The following is a 20,833-nucleotide window of genomic DNA, read 5'->3' on the forward strand; positions in this document are numbered from 1 at the left end:
AAAGCCTTGAGATAAATGTTAATGCAAATAGAATTTACTAGTTTAAAGCTATTTTAACCACAAAGGGATAGTTGGGAAGAATACTTAACTTAGTTATACATGACATTTGAGAGTCTAGGTCAAAACTATTTCAGTGAGATTTATAAAATCTATATATATTCTTTTCCTTTATTAAATATCTTGGTAAGGCAGAAATTGGCACTTGGAATTTGAAGGGTCAAGTTTTTGCACATTCATGATCACAGAGTTCAGTGATTTAAAATTGTCTTCCATTACATATGTTGTCAAACACAGCACACTGAATATTCAGAGGAGAAAAAATTCTTATTTTCAAATTTAAAATTTAATCCAATCCCTAATAATTTATACATGGTCATTGCTACAATAATTATTATAGGCAAATATAACCTTTCTCCCTTCACATAATATAGCCTGTATTGTATATGTGGACTTTTAGATAAAACCCAAATTCATTTCAATGGAATTAGTGCCTTAATATGTGAGGGAAAGTGAAATGCTAGTTACATTAAAGAAACTGAAACCAGAGGAATGAAAATCAGTGATGTAATATTCTCTAAAACACTTAGAAAATTCATGCTTGTGGTTCTGCATGAGTGTTTTGCATTTTTTTCCTTCAAAACTTTTATTCAAAACAATTAGACTAAATGGTACAATTTGTATTTAAGTAGTATTATATCATTTAGTACCATTTTTTAAATTTCATTTTCAAATAGCTGTATCAGGGTAGTATCAAATATAAGCTTCAAAATGTGATATAACAATAAGCAAAATTAAATATTTTCAGTCTAAATTTTAACAGGTTAAATACAGTACTAGGAAATTGAATTTCTTAAAAAGATAAATCTCAAAGAATTTTCTGAAGTTAGGAAACTATAATTTTCTTAAACTTTGCAAATAGGAAATTCTATAGTTAAGATATTGCCAAAAAGGGGGAAAAATCTTGAATTTCTGAAGAGGAATTTAGGAGCTATCATCAAGAATATCATGCTATGATTTTGTTAGCTACTTGGGTCAGAATAAGATAACTCTGTAACATTAAAGGAATGTACATAAGAATCAAATGATAACCTTAAAGATCAAATCTTTGGATCTAACCAGTCTATAGTTTTCAGAAGATTTTGTGCATGTTAGAAGTCGTGTGTGCTCTTTAGGGCTGCCTGTAGGAAGTTTGATCCCTTATTTTGAAGCAAAGTAAGTAATGTCACATGAGAATATCTGAGTCCCACAGAAAAACTGTGAAGTCTTCAGCCAGGAAGAAATGAGCAATTGATTTGTAAAAAGGAAATGAAATAAACAAATGCAATTTGCCAAGGGAAGAAAGCAAGTTTTAATCTAAAGGTAAAGAAATTAGAAAGAAACTAAGAAAGCAATCATAATCCATATTACATTTAATAAGAAAAGAACAGGTTGAATCATGTGTCTAGAACTTCTCTACAGAGACAAATAAAAACTAATAATTTACCTTTAAATTCAGTAAGTGATTTAAATGACTATAATTTAGTTATCTTTTGTATGGATTATAAAAAGCAAGTTTACTCCTTAAATCACATAATTTATATCTACTTCACCAGTGAAGTGATACGAAAATTAGAAGCTAGCCAATTCTCCAATAAATTCTGTCAAATAGACAGCTTAGATAATCAGCACAGTTTCTCCCTCAACAGCGTGTTGATTTTTTTCTTTGCTTAAATTATAAAGATCATCATTTCGATTTCCTACTTCATTGATCTGGTATCAGCCAGAATGACCCATGGCTTAGCTGTAAGGGAGAGAAAGTGAGGCAAGGACTCCTTGAAACAAGGTTACTTTGATGCATATATCTACTTACTTCTTCCATATGTATGCAGACTGTCCTTTAAATTGTTAGTATGTTTTTAAAGAGAGAGATTGAATATTTTTTGAAAGAAAGAAAGAAGGAAGGAAGAAAGGAGAAAGAGAAAAGAGAGGGAAGGAAAGAAGGAAGGGAGGAAGGGATGGAGGGAAGGAGGGAGAAAGAGAGGGATGGAATATAATTTTTCCCTTCATGAGGAGAAATATCACAGAAAGCTTATTTACTGTTTGTTTTCTCTGATACAGTCCATTACAGGAAGATTCTCTTAGCTTTACTGAATTTGACTAAGCCCCACGGTGATGCTCAAAATGGACTGGAGGATCATCTGTCATGTCCAGAGCCTAATGAGTTTCAAGATGTCCTACATTTAGACAACAAAGAATATCTAACAGATTCTCTTCCTTTTGGGTTCTGGTTGTGAAATATTTCATCTAACACTGTATTTTCTCATACTTCATAAATTGGAGTTTTGGCCAGATTCATGAATTCCAGCAAAAAAGTGGAACCAATGAGACTACTCGGCAGAATATTATTGTCTAAAGCCAATAATTTTTACAAGTTCCTATTTCGAGAGCATACTTTTTTTACATATTACATTTTGAAATGTAAATAATGTACAAGTATTCATATTTATTGTGTTTAAAGGAATATAATTTTAAGAATAAATATGGAAACAAAAAAATGAAGGGAGTATTTTATAGACTAAAACTCAGGTAACAGTAATTTGTACTTGCTTATAAAATGAAAGATTTGAGCATCCTTTATCAAATAAAACATTTCAGAAAGGAAGTTATGTGTAGAATATAAGAATTCATGATCTGAAGTAAATACATTACAAACACTAGAAAAACTGTACAAAACGTGCTTTTAATTCATTTAAAGTAAATATTTACCCCAAAATTAATATTTTAAAAGAGCTTACCTGGCAAAGAAAGGCCTAGGTGAAAGTGTTTTAATATTTTGAAATATCTATGATATTTTAAATAATACTGGTTAAAGAATTTGGCGTTTTAATTATGGTTGTTTTGAATATGTTATTTTCAAGAGAATACATATTTTATATTTTACCTCCCTTGTCAAAATAAAACATAGACTTGAAACAATTTTATGCAAAATTCAGTCTAAAAATACTTTTTAAAAGCCTTAGTAGAAAAATTGTGTTCAAATCTCTCACTCGTTTTTTTCCATAGATAGAACTATTCAGAAAATACTTTAAATAGTTTATACATAACTGATTTTCACACCATGGTAAATGCTCAAAAAGTAATTTTACAGATTTTTTGAAGGCAAGTACCAATGAAATAGATGAAACTTCCATTTTTCCCCACATAGACAGGTTTTTCTCCCTAAGTTTTTGTTTGATCACTTTATTAAGGTTGAAACATAAATATAGTTGTTCTAATGCTTTGAAGTATTATTTTCAAAATTATATTTCTTTATGTAAGCATTTTCATCTGTATTCTATAGGGAAAGGTATTGGGGAGACAGATTTATAAAATCATTTTGATATCATATGATATGAAGAAAACAATGACTAGCAACAGAGTGAAAGGGAGAATTGCATTAATACACACAGTCAGTTTAGTCTGCTTAATTAGAAACTTAGAGCTGAGTTACTAGCATCTGGGTTATTACTCAATTTTCTTTTTATTTTGTGCTAAAGGATATAGGCCTGAATCACGTGGAGCAACAGTATTCTAAATCAAAATTAATCAGATAATTGGCAACTTTCATTTGACTTGCAGTGCTCTATAAATTATAGACCAAGAAATGAGAAGAAATTTGGTAAAGAATAGTAATGTAGATGAAAATACACGGGCAAATGAGGCCTGGGAATACTCTGAATTTTCATATGCTTTTCTTAAAATTTGAAGGTGACAGAAAATTTTAACTCAGGCCCAACTACAATATATAGGTGAGTAGTCAACAGAGGTAAAAGAAAACTTTTGTTTTAATTAAAATAGTAAAGTAATTAAAATATTTGTGAATTGAAATGAAGAATCATTTTGTAAGATCAAAGGTATCAATAAAGAGCTATATATTTTGTTTTATATATTTCTATAGACAACATTCTGATTAACAAAGAACTCTTTCTTTCAACAAAATATACTGGAAATTTTGATTTTACATTTGCCAATTATAACAGAAGGAAAATAATATTCTACTATATGTGTTGCAGTTTTGAATGTTGCCTTAAATTATGTTTATAAGAAGGTGAACATAAATAAAAATCTAAGATACAGATGTTTGTGAGATGTTTTAACCAATGATTAGTGTGTTTTTGAAAATCTAAAAGCATTTTCAAACTAATACTTTTAAATTAATTTTATGTTCATTTTGCTTTTATTCTGTTTCTAAAAGTTGCTATGATCAATATTTGTCTGTTTGTAGAGACTACGACATTCCATGATGACTAATGTTCAAGTTGAGTCATAATGATAGTCTGTTATATTAAAATCAAGAGTGACTATAGGAAAGTAGTCATTTTGCAGCAAACATCCTGTCAAATAATGGCGGTCCTGCAGGGTGGTGTCATGTGTGTGTGGGGGGGTGGTAAAGGGAGTGGGGGGAGGTGAGGGGTAGCTGCCTGGGGTGGGGGTGGGGGTTGGGGGAATTGGGGGGGGTGGAGGGAGGGTTCGGGAGGATATGTCATAAAGTAACAGACTTAAATCTTTAGCTAAGGCTTAAGTATCTGTCCACTGACATAAATGGCATAAAGACAATCTAGTTGGTCTTAAGCTTCTTCTCTTAGCTTCTCTTTATTTTATTTTAGAAAATAGTGTAAACATAAAGACTTGGTTATATTTGAACGTATTCAACATCATCCCTAAGGTAATTAAAAAAAACAACCTTTACATTGAAATGGCATCAGAATCTCAGGCATAGTTTTATATTATGCAAAAATTTTAAATTATCAGTCCAGCTAAATATAATTATAGAAGAGTAGATAATACTACTTTGTGTATTGGAATAATATTGCAACATTCTTTGAGTGAAAATACTTGTCACTGGTTTCCTTTTCTTTAAGATATCTGAACAGTTATATGAATAATTATTTTGGAGATATGAGTTTAAATGAAAAAATTAAGGATTAGAGTTTATCTCTAGTTTCAAGGGGAATATCAACTTTTTGAATAACATATTTGATTAGGCTAACAAGATTTCTTGAAGAGAGGAATATAAGAAATCTTTTTGGGGGTATTCATCCAGAGATGTATCCTATTTTTTTTAATAGAGAGGTTTTCATAACTTTTCTTAAAAAGTTTATTTTTGTCTTAACTGTATGGATCACTATGAAGTTATATAAACAAGTTACAAGGCTTTCTTAAAATATACTGAAGCTCATGGCATTTAAATCTTGATGGTTGTTATTTCTTTACTTTTTTACTTTGTTGTCCTTATAAAGAGTCCTTTTATTAGACAAGTACTTGGTGCATGATAGATAGTCAAGAATATGTGTTGAATGAATGAAGGTAGTATAGAGCCGGAAGTCAGTGGAAATTGGGCTCACATCGCTATCCCACCTGCTTCTAGTTCTATGACCTTGGACTTATTTTCTCTAAGTCTCATTTTCCTCAAGTGGAAATAATAATGGCATCTCTTTCATATGGCTCTTGAAAAGCATTCAGAACCTGGCCTTACCATGTGCTTCATGCATGCAATTATAACCAAATAATGTAATTCTGTGATTGTAAATTTTGTTTTTACTGGCATGGGTTTTTTTTCATTCAGATTTACAGCTGTTGTGCACATGATGTAACCATTTGAGGACCCCAAGCACATAAGCCCCTACTTAGAAAATTAAATAAAAACCTTCTGGGCTGCCTGGCGCTTCTTTACTTTCTGGGACTCTAAAGTGAATCTGACAGAGCTCTTTTAATAGCAACAGTTATAAAATACCCTCAAAGACCTTGATGACAATAATTATCTTACCCCTCAGCTCTTGACCTCCTCCCTGGGAACCTCAGAATCTAGGCCAGTGTCCATTATGGTCAGCCTACCTGTAAACACCTCCCTCTTTAGAAGGCCTTGTGGGCCATTCCCTGTCTTCCCACTGGATCTTCCTCTGGTTTTTCTTGAATCATTTCCTTTGGTTAGCAGCTCTTTACAAAGTCTCCGGGAGCAAAATCAAGATGCCCTCACATTTTCCTCTGGAATGTCTCTTGTTTAGTTTTAGGGAGTTGCTGTCTCACTCCAGTTAGAGTGATCCATAACTTGTGTTCCTTTTTGCTCTGCTTGGAAAATCTTCTGCAAATGCCACGTTTCATAAGGGATTAAGAAGATGAAGCAAATTTAAGACAATCAGAAAAAAAAGAACCCTTACCTACCAGGGGACGGAGGGCACACGATTTGGAATGTGGAGCTGAAACTCCACAACTCCCAAGAGTCAAACAATTCAGTACATTTTGGCAAATGTATGTAGTCATGTAACCACACCACACGGAACGTATGGAGCATTGCCATGATCCCAGCAATTTCCCCCTTCCCCTTTGCAGTCGTTACACTTGCCCTACCCTTGATCCCAGGCAACCATTGATTTACCTTGTTCCACTATAGTTTTGTCTTTTCTGGAATGTCATACAAATAGAATCATTCAGTTTTTAGTTTTTGTGTCTGGCTTCTCTTACCAAGTACAATATTTTTGAGATTCACGTATGTTGATGTGTGTATCTGTAGTTCCTTCCTTCTTATGGCCAAATAGAATTCCGTTGTATGGATATACCACAGTTTCTTTATCCATTCACCACTCAAAGGACATTTAGATTGTTTTGAATTCTTGGAGACCGTGAATAAAGCCTCTATAAAGAGTTATGTGCTGATTTTGTGTAGACATATGCTTTTATTTCTCTTGAATAAATATCGAAGTGTGGGATTCCTGGGTTATATGATATGTTTATGTTTAACTTTACAACAAGCTGACAAATTGTTTTCCATAGTAACTATATCACACTGCATTCTCACCAGCATTGGATGGGAGTCTCAGTTGCCTTACATCCTCTCGTATGTGGTATTATCAGTTGTTTTGGACATTTTAACAGGTGTGTAGTGGTATCTCATTGTGGTTTTCATTTGCATTTCCCTAATGACTAATGATGTTGACCATTTTTTCATGTGCCTGTTTGCCATCTATATGCCTTTATTAGTGAAGTGTGAATTCAAATCTTTTGCCCATTTTTTATAGGGTTATTTGTTTTCTTATTACTGAGTTTTGAGAGTTCTTTATATATTCTTCATATATATCCTTTATCAGATATATGTTTGCAAATGTTTCTGTGGATATTTTGTGGATTACCTTTTCATTTTCTTAAAATTATCTTTCAAAGAGCAGAAATTTTAATTTTTTTTAATGATTTTATATTCTTTTCTACAGCATGTGATTTTATTTTATTTATTTATTTATTTATTTTTTTAAAGATTTTATTTTTTTCCTTTTTCTCCCCAAAGCCCCCCGGTACATAGTTGTGTATTCTTCATTGTGGGTTCCTCCAGTTGTGGCATGTGGGACGCTGCCTCAGCGTGGTCTGATGAGCAGTGCCATGTCCGCGCCCAGGATTCGAACTAACGAAACACTGGGCTGCCTGCTGCGGAGTGTGCGAACTTAACCACTCGGCCACGGGGCCAGCCCCTGAAATTTTAAATTTTAAGTCCAATTTTTTCTTTTACAGGTTGTGCTTTTGGTGTCGTGTGTAATAAATCATTCCTTAACCAAGGTCACAAAGATTTTCATCAATATTTTCTTCTAGAAGTTTCACAGTTTTAGATTTTGCATTTAGGTGTATAATCCATTTTGAGTCAAGTTTTGTATATTGTGTGAGATATGAATTAAGTTGACTTTTTTTGCATATGAATATTCAATTATTTTGCCTTATTTGTTGAAAAACTCTCTCCGTTCAATTGTCTTTCCACTCTTGTCAAAATTCAGTTGACTATACCTATGTGGGTCTCTTTCTGCATCTTCTATGACGCATTGATCTATGTATCTATCCTTTTGCCAACACCAACACAGTCTTGACTACTGTAGCTTTATGTAAGTCTTAAAATCGGGTAGTGTGAGTCTTCTAACTTTGTTTTTCTTTATCAAAATTGTTTTGGCAGTTCCATTTTGTTTGCTTTTTCCACATAAATTTTATAATCTGCTTGTTGCTTTCTACCCAAAAAAGCCTAGTGGGATTTTGATTGACATCAAGTTGAATCTATAAATCAATTTAGAGGAGAAATGACAATACTGAGTTTTCCAATCCATGAGGATGATGTATCTCTACTTTTACTTATGTCTTCTTTGATTTCTCTCATCAGTGTTTTATACCTGAGCATGCAGATTTTGTACATATTTTGCTAGATTTATAACAAAATATTTTATGCTTTTTGGTGCTGTTTTAAATGATATTTTTTAAAATTTCATTTTCTAATTGTTCATTGCAAGTGTATAAAAATACAATTGATTTTGTATAATGCCTATACATCCTATGATCTTGCTAAACTCACTTATTAGTTCTAGTAGCTTTTTTATGGACTTATCTGGGATTTTTTTTTTTTGAGGAAGATTATCCCTGAGCTAACATCTGCTGCCAATCTTCCTCTTTTTGCTGAGGAAGACTGGCCCTGAGCTAACATCCGTGCCCATCTTCCTCTACTTTATATGTGGGACACCTGCCACAGCATGGCTTGACAAGCAGTGCAGAGGTCCACACCAAGGTTCCAAACCAGCAAACCCTGGGCTGCCAAAGTGGAACGTGTGAATTTAACAGCTGCACTACCAGGCCAGCTCCCATTTGGGATTTTTCTGTGTAGACAATCATGTCTTCTGTAAATAGAGAAGACTCCTTCTTTTTTCCTTCCCAATCTGTATGTCTTTAATTTATTTTCATGCCTTATTGCACTGGCTAGGAAATCCAGTATGATGTTGAATAGGAGTTGTGAAAGTGGACATCCTTACTTTGTTCCTCATCTTCAGGGAAAGTGTTTGGTCTTTCACCAATAACTATGATATTAGTTGAAGGTTTTTCATGGATATCTTTTCTTAGGTTGAAGAACATAGGAATATCCTTTATGTTCCCAGTTTGCTGGGAGGTTTTTCTTTTCTTTTTTGGTGAGAAAGATTGGCCCTGAGCTAACATCTGTGCCAATCTTCCTCTATCTTGTATATGGGATACCGCCACAGCATGGCTTGATGAGTGTGTATAGGTCCATGCCTGTGATCTGAACCTGTGAACTCTGGGCCACCAAAGTGGAGTGCATGAACTTAGCCACTATGACACCAGGCCAGTCCCCTCCCTCCCTTTTTTTTTTCTGCAGGGGAAGACTTGCCCTAAGCTAACATCTGTTACCCATCTTCCTCCTTTTTCCTTCCTTCCCCCACCCCCACCAAAGGCCCAGTACATTGTTGTGTATAGTTGTCAGTTCTTCTGGTTCTTCACTGTGAGCCACTGCCGCCACAGTGTGGCTACTGACAGATGAGCGTGTGGTTCCATGCCCAGGAATGGAGCCTGGGCTGCTGAAGCAGAGTACACTGAACTTTAACTGCTAGGCCTTCAGGGCTGGCACTGGGAGTTATTTTTTTAAAATCATGAATAGGTATTGAATTTTTTCAAAGCCTTTTTCTGTGTCTATTGAGATAACCACACAGGCTTTCTTCTCTAGTATGTCAATAATGGTGAATTACACTGATTGATTTTTAAATCTTGAAACTAACCTGTATTCATGGGATAAAACCCACTTCATCTTGATGTATTATCCTTTTTATGTATTGTTGGGTGTGATTTGCTAATATTTTGTTGAGGATTTTGTGTGTATGTTCATGAGGCATATTGGTCTGTAGTTTTCTTTTCTCCTAATGTCTTTGTCTCTTTTGGTATCAGAATAATGCTGACCTCCCTGCTTTTATTTTCTGGAAGAGATTGTGTAGAATTAGGATTGGTTTTTCCATAAATAATTAGGAGAATTCACCAGGGAAGCTATCTGGGCCTGCAGTTTCCTTTATTTTAAGGTCTTTGGCTACAAATTTATTTTTAAAGTAGATATAATAGTATTCAGGTTGTCTGTTTTTTCTTGAGAGAACTATCTCTTTTCTTTTCATTTTCTTAGTGTTGTCCTTCAAAGGGCAAAAGATTTTACGCTAGTTATAGCACTTAATACAGTAGACAAAAACAAGCCATTGTAAGTGATTGAGCAGCACAGAATGATGAAACAGTAGTGTTTTAGGAAGATGAATAGGATTCGGGCAGGATCAAAGTAGGAGACTGGAATTAGGGAGTCTGTCTAGCGTATGGGAGTTAGGGCAGAGGTGGTGGCAGTGAAAATGAAGAGGAAAGTGAACACTGGGAAGTCACTTTAAAGAAGGAATTGACAGAACTTAGTAATGTCTGGAAGTAGGTAAAGTTGGAGAGGGGCACTCAAGAATGAACCCAAGATTCTATCTGAAGAGGTGAGAAGAATGTCAGCAGTGCAGACAGAGGTGACTTCATGGAAAGGGTAGCCATTTCTGAGGTCAAGATAATGCTTCTTTTTGAGATGCGTTGAGTGTGAGGTGAACTGCTATGGGAATTATCCACAAAAATAGTATGAGAAGGTATGACAGTAGATGAGATTCCTGAATTAGTGAGGTGAGAGTGCCTTAGAGGGGGTGGAGGAATCAAAGATGGTTGCCATATAAAACATAGAATATTCACTTAAATTAAAATTTCAGATGAATACTGAATGATTTTTTTGGTATAAATTTGTCCCAAATATTGCATTGGGCATACTTATATTAAAAAAAAATTCATTGTTTATCTTAAATTCAAATTTAGCTGGGCATCCTATATTTTTGTTGCTAAATCTGGCAACCCTAGCATCTGAGAACTTTGATTTCATCATGGACATTGGTCCATGGGCCTCAAATAAGAGAGAGCATCAGAAGAGAAGTAACAAAATTTTTGGAGGGATCTAAAAATTCCAGTCAATATCGGTTGAGGACCAAGCTGTTGGTGACTAAAGAGAACTCATATTATCTAAATCATACACTTATTTTCAAGCTTGGGGCCATATATACAAATACTAACTGCATATGAGTTTTGCTCTCAATAATATTAAAAATCATTTATAACCAGAGGAAATGACACACTAAACACAATATTAAAATATATTTCAAGAAATATATTTTAATAGCAAATCATAATGATAATCTTACCAAAAGAGGATAATTTGAGAAATAGAAAGGAAGTACCAAAAAACTGACATCAAAGACTTTAATTTGCTTCATGGAATAAATAATATTTGAGAGACTATATCCTAGGTACCATGCACACTATGCCTTAAGATATGCATCCTCGCAACAACTCTCCCGGGTAAGTACTGTTATTTCCTTTTTACAACTGAAGAAACTGAGGCTAGAACAGTTTTAGTCTCTTACTCAAGGTAACGTAGTATGGTGGCTTTATACTGTGTCAGTTTAGCTAAACTGGGATTATGTTTCCCCAAATTCTCTGGCTTGTATGGTTCCCATTTAAAGTTGGCCGCAAGAGAAATCTGAGCAACATTTGGAACGTAGAAGTGAAGCGGCAGCCATTACCCTCAAAACATGCCACGGCTCATCCCCTGGCTTCTCTTGTTGGCTTGAAGCTGCAGCTGCCTCAGTGCCTGCCAATCTCCTTCAGGTGCTGTCAATCCTGGGCCAGATTCGATGCAGCGAGAGACAGTATAAAGCCAACACGCCGTGTTACTGCAAGTAGGTGTGCCTGCCTTCCACCACTTCGTCGCTTCATGACCTGCTTTCCTGACCAACAGCCTGCGCTGCTGGTGTGCAGGGACTTCAGGCCCACCAGCAGAGGAATCAGCCTTCCACAGAGCCCTCTATGGGCTCCTGTTCATGTTCCCAGGTTAGTGACTGCATCTGGTCCTCCAAGTATCCTCTCCTTTACAGACCTTTACCATCACATCTTCCCCCACAATTGTGTCAGGTCTAATCCCTATGATGAATCCCTTATTGCATATCACGCCTGGTGGTTCTGCTTCGCTGATTGAGCTATTAACTGATACACATAGCAAGCAAATCTTCGAGTAGCTTCTCAAGCCCAGGTCTGTCTGTCTCCTACGCTCATATCAGTCTTCTTCTAATATTAAAAAAACATTAAGATTTTTATTTGGATGACACCCATTATCATGCTTGGCTTATTGTTATAAACAGTATGATTGCTTAGTTGTTGTCTTGATGAAATTGGTAGATAGCTTGAACCTCTTTTATGTTTCCTGATATGTTCTAATTTGAAAGTCAGTTGTTGTGTATACGTCATCTCTGATACTGAGTGATAAATTTCTTCAAGGACGAAACAAAACTTTCTGTTTATTCTCCAACAGCTTCTGCCACAGCAGTTTGTAGATAGTAGGTACTCAATACATGTTTGTGACTTTTAATATGAGTAGCTTAGTTCCTCAAAAATATGCAAAGTAGTCCACAGCAGAATATAAACGTACACTGGGGACACGAGGTCTATGTAGTATGTGCAAGAGATGCTGCGGTTCAACTGGGACGTACAGAAAGACAGTTTCAAATAGGAGTTGGACTACTGTCCAAAGGGTTGAAATGTTCTGTGACAAGCTGAGGCTAAGCTTCAGAATGAAAGGCAGAATTCTGCCCTCCCTTGAACATTGGTGGCTCATTGTAGACATTTTTGTTGCAGCTCCTGGAAAGATCCCTGTTCCATTACAGATAGAGCAGTGCAGCCATCGGTTTTCTTTGTCCTTAGAAAGATGCTCTGACTTATGCAGAAAAATATTTTTATAAAGGATAATAGGTTGCTCTCAAAATCGCTGGGAACATCTAAGAATGAAGCTTTTAGGCAGTGAAACCAGCTCTATGGGGAAATAAAGTGTTTTCTTAATTTCTGTGCTATTTACAAGTGATAGTTATAGATATGACACACTTTTAAGTTTAATCTGTGTTATTAACATTTTCCATCCCTTAAACTCTAGACAAGCAACAAAATAATAAATCAAGCCCTGATTTATAGCATTTGCCAATTTCCCTGGTGTAAATACTCCCACGATATCCAATTTCAAGCTCCCAGTGTGACGTCACTGAACATGGAACTGGGAAGATACAATGGATGTAAAAAAAACCTTATGTCCATAGATAACAGTAAAATAATTAGGAAATGATGAGGTTTTGAGTATTTATTATCTTTGTTTTATACCTAATTAATTTAATAAGTTTATATTATTTAACATTTAACAACGGGCTCACAAAATTCCTGAATATTTAGCAATTGCCTTTTACAAGCTAGTACAGCTGACTCTAGTACACCACTGCTTTGGGGCCACCCAGCCAGGAAATAGCACCCCCAAATCACCACAGTACTGCTCCACGGAAGATGGCACCGCATGTGGAATAGATGATAGCACACAAGAGAGCTGGGCACAGACCCTGTCACTAGCTGGGCACAGGAGGGTACTGCCAGAACTACTGCCCCTTGTTGGTTCGGGAAATGGCCACAATTGGCATCTGTCACCAGAGCACCATGACCCTTGTGTCTTTGTGTTGCAAGCTCCCAGGACTTTAAATTGGTAGATGTATCTGATTGACAGTTCTCACTTACGTGCAAGGAATCTGAAAAAAAGAAGTATTTCACATTTTCAACTTAGTAGATGGTAGGCTCTGCCTCATAAAGTGAGAGGTTCTGCAAATAGAGACAAAGAATTCAGACATCGAGTGGCAAAAAGAACAACAAGTGTCTGCCCAGTTCTAGCTTTCACCCCTTTGGCTGCCTAATATCAGCCTACAATCTTCTCCCCATACTTAAACTTCCAAAAATGGAAGGAAGAAAGAAAAAAAGGAAGAAAGGGAGAAAAGGAAGGAGGGAGAGACAAAAGAACGTCGGAAGGAAAGAAAGAATTCTAATTTACATGATGAGTAAGCCCCAGGACAGGGGAAAATGTGTTTACCTCCTTTCCCAAAGTGGTCCACCCACGTCTCGTTAGTAACTGCACCCAGTTCCCAGTCAGGATCTCAGGGAGATGTGCATTCCTCTTCCACTTTCATCACCATCCCATCTCAATGTTCTGTAACCTATGGACCAAGTTGTAAAATTAATCACTAGATTAACTTACAGCCCATATAAAATAGTGGGGAAAAGAGACCTGGGGAGAAAATGGAACTTAGTTAAAATGTATAGATATGTACCTGACTTAGGAGAAAAGAAAGTAGTCCTCATTTATATCATGGATCACCAGGCCAGGGCAGACGTTATGATTTTCCTCCTCTACTGCATGTTCCATATGCCCTCTGCCTTCAGCTGGTTGAGACTCTTAACACAAAGGGATAACAAACCAGTGTTCCTGAAGGATCTGAGCCCTTACTGGTCCTGTATATATAAGGTTTCTATAATTTTCACCAATGTCAAGATAATATTAGGAGGTGATCCGATGTACCCTCAAGAATCAGTGCATACTCTTCCCTTACCCTTTGTCTAGTGGCAAACTTACTTTCCCTTAGTAATCAGGAGTGTTCACCCCATAAGACAATGTAATACTTGAACTGTTGTCCACTGGCAGGAGAAGCCTGAATTGGCCATGTGACACCTTATAATACAAGGGAACCAGTGGTTTATCTCTGATGGAAGCATTCTTCCCTTGGGTACTAAGACCTCTATGCCAGAGCCTAGTGTCACTGGGATAGGAAGCAAATATTTTTCAGGTGAATCGTTAGGGGTAACAGTGAAAACTTCCACTCCTACTTCCTCTTCTTGTCTCAAATCCATCAACTCTAGCTGTGGGGGAATTGGTTGCTGGTTAAGAACAATTGCTGCACCCCATAAGAGAGCAAACCCATCTATCAAGGACATGTATTATTGTTCCACCATTCTATCAGGTTGGCTACTTCTGAGTGATGGATACATGATAAGTAAATCCCATGATATCAGCTCACTGTCTTACTTCTCCCATAAAGGGAATTTAAATTTTTGATAGTATACTGTCTTTTTCAAGACATCCATTAGCTTCAGTGACTATACAAGTGAGTTAAACAGCGATGTGAAAGGAATCATCATCACTGTGTCTGTTAGGTTTGTTGTGATGACCCTTACTTTCTCTGTGATCCCTCAGGGATGGGGTATCGCTTTTTGGTAACTTCTTGGTATGGAGGGATACACAAGGGATGCTCCAAGGGCCCTTCCCGCCACAATAGCTCTTGCTGTGGATGTGACAAGGAGCCAGGGTGGAGATTCTTTCAGTTTTTGAGTTCATCTATTCCTTTATGCTCTTAACAACAGAGGAACTAAATACAGAGTGGGTTTAGGTTCCTACCAGGCCTACATGAGACAAACTCAGATTAAAACTTTATTTCTCATTTTTATTTATTTAATAAATACCCATTAAGTGTCAATCATATGCAAAGCATTGTTTTAGGCTGCTTGGGATACAGCGAGGAACAAAATAGACAAAGATCCCTGCCCACATGGAGCTTATATTCTAAAAGAAGGAAACAGACAATAAACTAACTCACTAACCTAGTTCATGAGAAGGCAACAAATTCTATGGAGCAAAAAATAAGTCAAGGGAGGGGCTAGGGAGTTCTAGGTGGAGGGGTGTTTGCACTTTTAAATAGGCTGGTCAGGGAAGGCCTTCTGTGAGCCAAGATTAAAGGAAGCAAGGGAACCGTCTCATTCTGTCTTGTAAGCCACAGTGTCATTCAGGAATCAGAGTTAGTTCTGAGTCAGTTTCCAATAATCCCCAAACATCTAGGTATTTGCCTTTACAGCGCACTGTTACTCTGATCAGTGACTTGCAGGTGCTTTTGGGAAAGTCCGGGAGGAAGATTCATGTACATACATGTGATATTGTTGCAGATTCTTCCTCTAAGGTTCCCAATCTTCCCCTCAAGGCAGGCACGCTAGGTCAGGAATCGAGTAAGTGGCTCTGTATCCCCACCATCAAGGCTCAAAGCAAGTCTCTGTTCACTAGATTTAGAGGTTTTGGGTTATTTAGATCAAGTAGGCCCTCAATAGGTTGACCATCTATTTTGGTTCTAGGTACCAAATACTCGAATAGTTGCTACTAAAGCTCCTTGTAGGGCTCATTCTATTTACCACTTCCATTCTGCAGCTACGCACCCCTGCCCTGGTGATCTACCTTAGGACCTTGGTGTTCCCATTATGAGTTCATTGGGGAGTGAAGGTAGGAGCCCATTTCACCCAACACATCCCTAAGTGACATAGAATAGCCACTACAATGTTTGTTCATTTGTTTTCAATTTTGGCACTCCCCTCACCAAGCAGTAACTTCTGGTTCCTGTAAAGGGACACAGTTAAGAGTTAAGAGAGCAGCCTTTGCGTGATCAATCCACTCCAACATTTTTATCTTTCTTTCGTTTCTTCCTTTGCATTATATCAAGGAACTTATGGTATCTCAACTTTATTTAGCCGGGTTTCATTCAACCAACTGGGCAAACCATTAGAACCATTCCCAGCTGCTTGAGTCAGTACACTCAATAAATTCATCCAGACCTCAAATTCTGTCCCATTTTCTTCGGCCTAACACCCTCAGAATTAATTTCCAAAGTTTACCAATATAAATTAGCATAATCCTACAATTCTTTCAATGTACAGTTGATATTTCTCTTGTTGGATTTTGTTGTTATAGTCTATCTCCCCCAAGACATGCCAGGATGTATATAAGTAACTATATACTATATACTAATATATGTGTTCCATATACTACATATATAGTTACAGATGTATATATGTGTATATGTATATATACATATGTGTGTGTAGTTATATGTGTATATATAACTATATATAATTATACATATCTATGTGTGTATGTGTATATATATGTATAACTAAATTTAACTGTATAGATAGACAGACAGGTAGACACAATAATGGGTGGAGGAGTTAAGATATGAAGAAAATGTTTCTCATCACACCAGATCGTTACAGAGTTTTCAAATAAGGCAAGAAGAGTCTTATCAGCTTCAGTTGACAAAGGAAACTCAAGGGTGGTTGGAGGTTTGGTATCTTCTGAGTTATTCTAATCCTCCCATATGTCTGTACTCCAATCCTCGGGTTCCTATGTTTTCTCATTTAGTGCCTTAACTTGAACACGAGGAATCTGGTGAGGCTGGTTCTTCAACTGATACTGCAGTTGGACCACCCACAAGATCTAAGCTGATGTTTGATTTTCAGGAATCTCAGCATTTATTTTGGAGTCTATAAATCCTGCTGCACAATAGATAAGAGATTCTTTAAGAATAATCATAGGAAGTCCCTAGTTTTAGTCCTTGACATAAGCTAAGATCTTAGAACTTTGAGTTTGGCCGTTTTCTTCCTTTAGGTTCTCCAATACCATTAGAATCACCTACTCACCCTGTGGTCTTTAAATTCTTCATGGTGTTTCTTGGGAACAGGCCTTGTGTCTCTCAATGTCTTGTATGAAATAGCACTTCATGCCAGGTGACCATAGTTAACTGTGCCATGTAATACCAAGGTCCCATCGTTCAATACTAGTTGGATTTTTACTCCCTTCAGCCCCAACCAGGCCAGATAACTAATTCCAGCTTCCCTATCACTCTAGATATTTTTTATCCCCCACAACCCTATGGAGCATGCAAAAACACTGGCAAATTAATATATGTCTATCTTTACTTAAGACTCCATTCATATCATTACCATTCTGTTCGACACTGTACATGCAGATGTTGCAAGAAATTAAATCATGGGGCTAAGTCATTTTATATCATTTCTATTTTTGATTTGTAGTGATTAAGAGCATTGGCTTTGGAATCAGGAAGACCTGGGTTCTAACCCTAGATCCATAATACACTTATTGTATGATCTTGGGCAAACTATTCAATCTGTTTAAACTTCAGTGTCCTCATCTGTAAAAATGAGGACAATAATATTTACTTCATTGTTGCAAGAGGTTGTCATGAGAATTAAATAAGATGATGTGTGAAGTGCTCAGTGGCACGTGTTAAGAACTCAGTAAACTCTAAACTTCTATTTCTTAAGTGAAACCTCCCGAGGATTTAGAAAGCACCCAGTGTCATCAGGAAGACATTTACAAATGATCATAAAATGCCTCAGCAGGTGTCTAATCTCACCCATTATGAAATTGTCATGATTCAAAAGCAACACGCAGGTTGGATCAATTCTGTGGAGATTCTCAGTATGGAATTCACAGAGCAGTTCATCGGCTCCGTGAGTGCCGGTACTGTGTCTTGTTTACCACTGTATCTCTACACATTATCACACCTCATAGAGGGCATGGCCAAAATCTGGCACTGAACAAATATATATTGAATAAACAGTGTTTCTTCTGATCTTGTCTTCAATTTCTAGATGTGTTCCTTTATTTTTTCAACTTCCAAAGCCCTCTGCCACAACTGACAGCCAATTAAAATCCCAGTAGGCTTTTTCTTTTTCCCTTGTAGAAGTTGAGAAGCTGATTCTAAAATCAATATGCAAATACAAAGGGTGAAGAATATCCAAGGAAATCTTGGAGAAGAAGTTGGAAGACTTTCACTGTCAGGTATTAGGACTTACATTATAAAGCTATAGTAATTAGGACAATGTGGTATTCATGCATATTAGAGAAGCCACTGTACAGAACAGAATAAAGAATCCAGAAAAGACCACACATACATGGTTAACTGATTTGAGACAAGGGTGACACTGCAGGGCAGTAGGGAAAGAATTGGTACTGAGTTAATTGGATATCTACATGGAAAAAACATATATCTTAACCCTTACCTCATATCTTACACAAAAATAAGCTCCAGGTAAATTGCATGTGAAAGGTCAAATTATAGAGATTGTAGAAGAAAGCACAGGAATAATATTCACGACATTGGAGTAGGCAAAAATGGCCTAACCACAACACAAATAGCTAACCACAAAAGAAAAAAATGACAAATAGGACTATAGTAAAATTAAGAACTCTGTTTGTCAAAAGACACCCTTAAGAAAATAAAAAGGCAAACTATAGAGTGGGAGAGGATATAAAAATACACATATCTGAAAAAGACTCATCCAGAATATATACAAACTTCTACAAATTGAGAAAAGGACAGAATTCCAATAGGAAAATGGACAAAAGACATGAACATATTTTCACAAAAGATGATTTAAAAATGACCAATAAGCCTATGAAAAGATGTTCAAGTTCTTTAGACAATAGGGAAATGCAAATCAAAACCACATTGGTTTTACCAAACATTTAAAGAAGAATTAATACTAATTCTTTTCAAACTCTTCTGAAACATAGAAGAGGAGGAAACGCTAACTCATGCTATAAGACCAGTGTTTCTCTCACACTAAAGCTGGACAAAGATACCACAAAGAAAAGAAAACCACAGACAAATATTCCTTATAAATATAGATTCAAAAATCCTCAACAAAATACTAGCAAATCAAATCCAACAGTATATTAAAAAGATTAAACACTATGACAATGCGGGATTCACTCCAGGAATGCAAAGGTGGTTCAACGTAAGAAAATCTATCAATGTAATATACCACATTCATAGGACAATGATGGTAAAACACTACCTGGCCATCTTAATTCATACAGAAAAGGCATTTGACAAAATCTAAAACCCTTTCATGATAAGAACACTCAGAAAACTAGGAATCGAAGAGAAGTTCCTCAACATAATAAAGAACATTTGTGGAAAACCCACGGCTATCATACTCAATGGTAAAAGACTGAAAACTTTCCCCATAAGATCAGTGACAAGACAAGGATGCCTGTTTCAACCACTATCAGTCAACAGTGTGCTGAAAGTTCTAGCCAGAGTAGGCAAGAAAAAGAAATAAAAGGCACCAAATTGGAAAGAAAAAAGTAAAACTATCTCTATTTGCAGATGACGTGATCCTATATACAGAGAGTCTCAAAGACTCTACCAAAAAAAAACCTAGAGCTAATAAACAAATTTCAGCAAAGTTGCAAAGTACAAGATGAACACACATGCATGGACAGTTGTGTTTCTATACGCTAGCAACGAACAACCCAACAAGGAAATTAAGAAAACAATGCCATCTTCAAGAGCATCCAAGAGAATACGTAATAAAACTTATTAGGAATAAATTTAATGAAGGAAGTGAAAAACTTGTACACTTAAAACTACAAAACATTACTTAAAGAATTAAAGAAGATCTAAATAAATAGAAAGACATCCTGTGTTCATTGAATGGAAGACAATATTAAGACGGTAATACCAAGCAAAGTCATCTACAGATTCAGTGTAATCACTATCAACATTCCAATGACAATTTTTGCAGAAATGGAAAAGCCAGTTCGCAAATTCATATGGAATTTCAAGCCAAAAAATACTGAAAAAGAACAAAGTTGGAGGACTCACATTTCCCAATTTCAAAACTTACTACAAATCTACAGTAACCAAAACAATGTGGTACTGACATCACAATAGACATAGAGACCAATATAATAGAATCGGGATTCCAGAAATAAGCCTATACATCTATGGTCAATTGATTTTTCAACAAGGATGCCAAGACCATTCATTGGGGCAAGGATATTCTCTTCTACAAATGGTACTGGCATACCTGGATATCCATATGCAAAAGAATGAAGTTGGACCCTTGCCTCACACATATACAAACATTAAATCAAAATGGATCAATAATCTAAATATAAGAGCTAAAATCATAAAACTCTTAGAAGAAAACACCTGGTGGTAAATCTTCATGACCTTAGATTTAGCAAATAGATTCTTAGATGTGACATAAAATGCACAAGCATCACAAGAAAAAATAGATAAATTGGACTTCATCAAAATTAAAAATTTTTGTGCTAATATCCAAAGACATTATCAAGAAAGTGAAAAAATTGGGGCCAGCCCAGTGGCATACTGGTTAAGTTGGCATGCTCCACTTTGGTGGCCCAGGGTTCAAGGGTTCAGATCCCAGGTGTGGACCTACACACCGCTCATCAAGCCATGCTATGGTGGCATCCCACATATAAAAAATAGAGGAAGATTGGCAC

This window comes from Equus asinus, chromosome 29 (genome assembly GCF_041296235.1).
Source record: "Equus asinus isolate D_3611 breed Donkey chromosome 29, EquAss-T2T_v2, whole genome shotgun sequence".
In the NCBI taxonomy this organism is placed as follows: domain Eukaryota; kingdom Metazoa; phylum Chordata; class Mammalia; order Perissodactyla; family Equidae; genus Equus; species Equus asinus.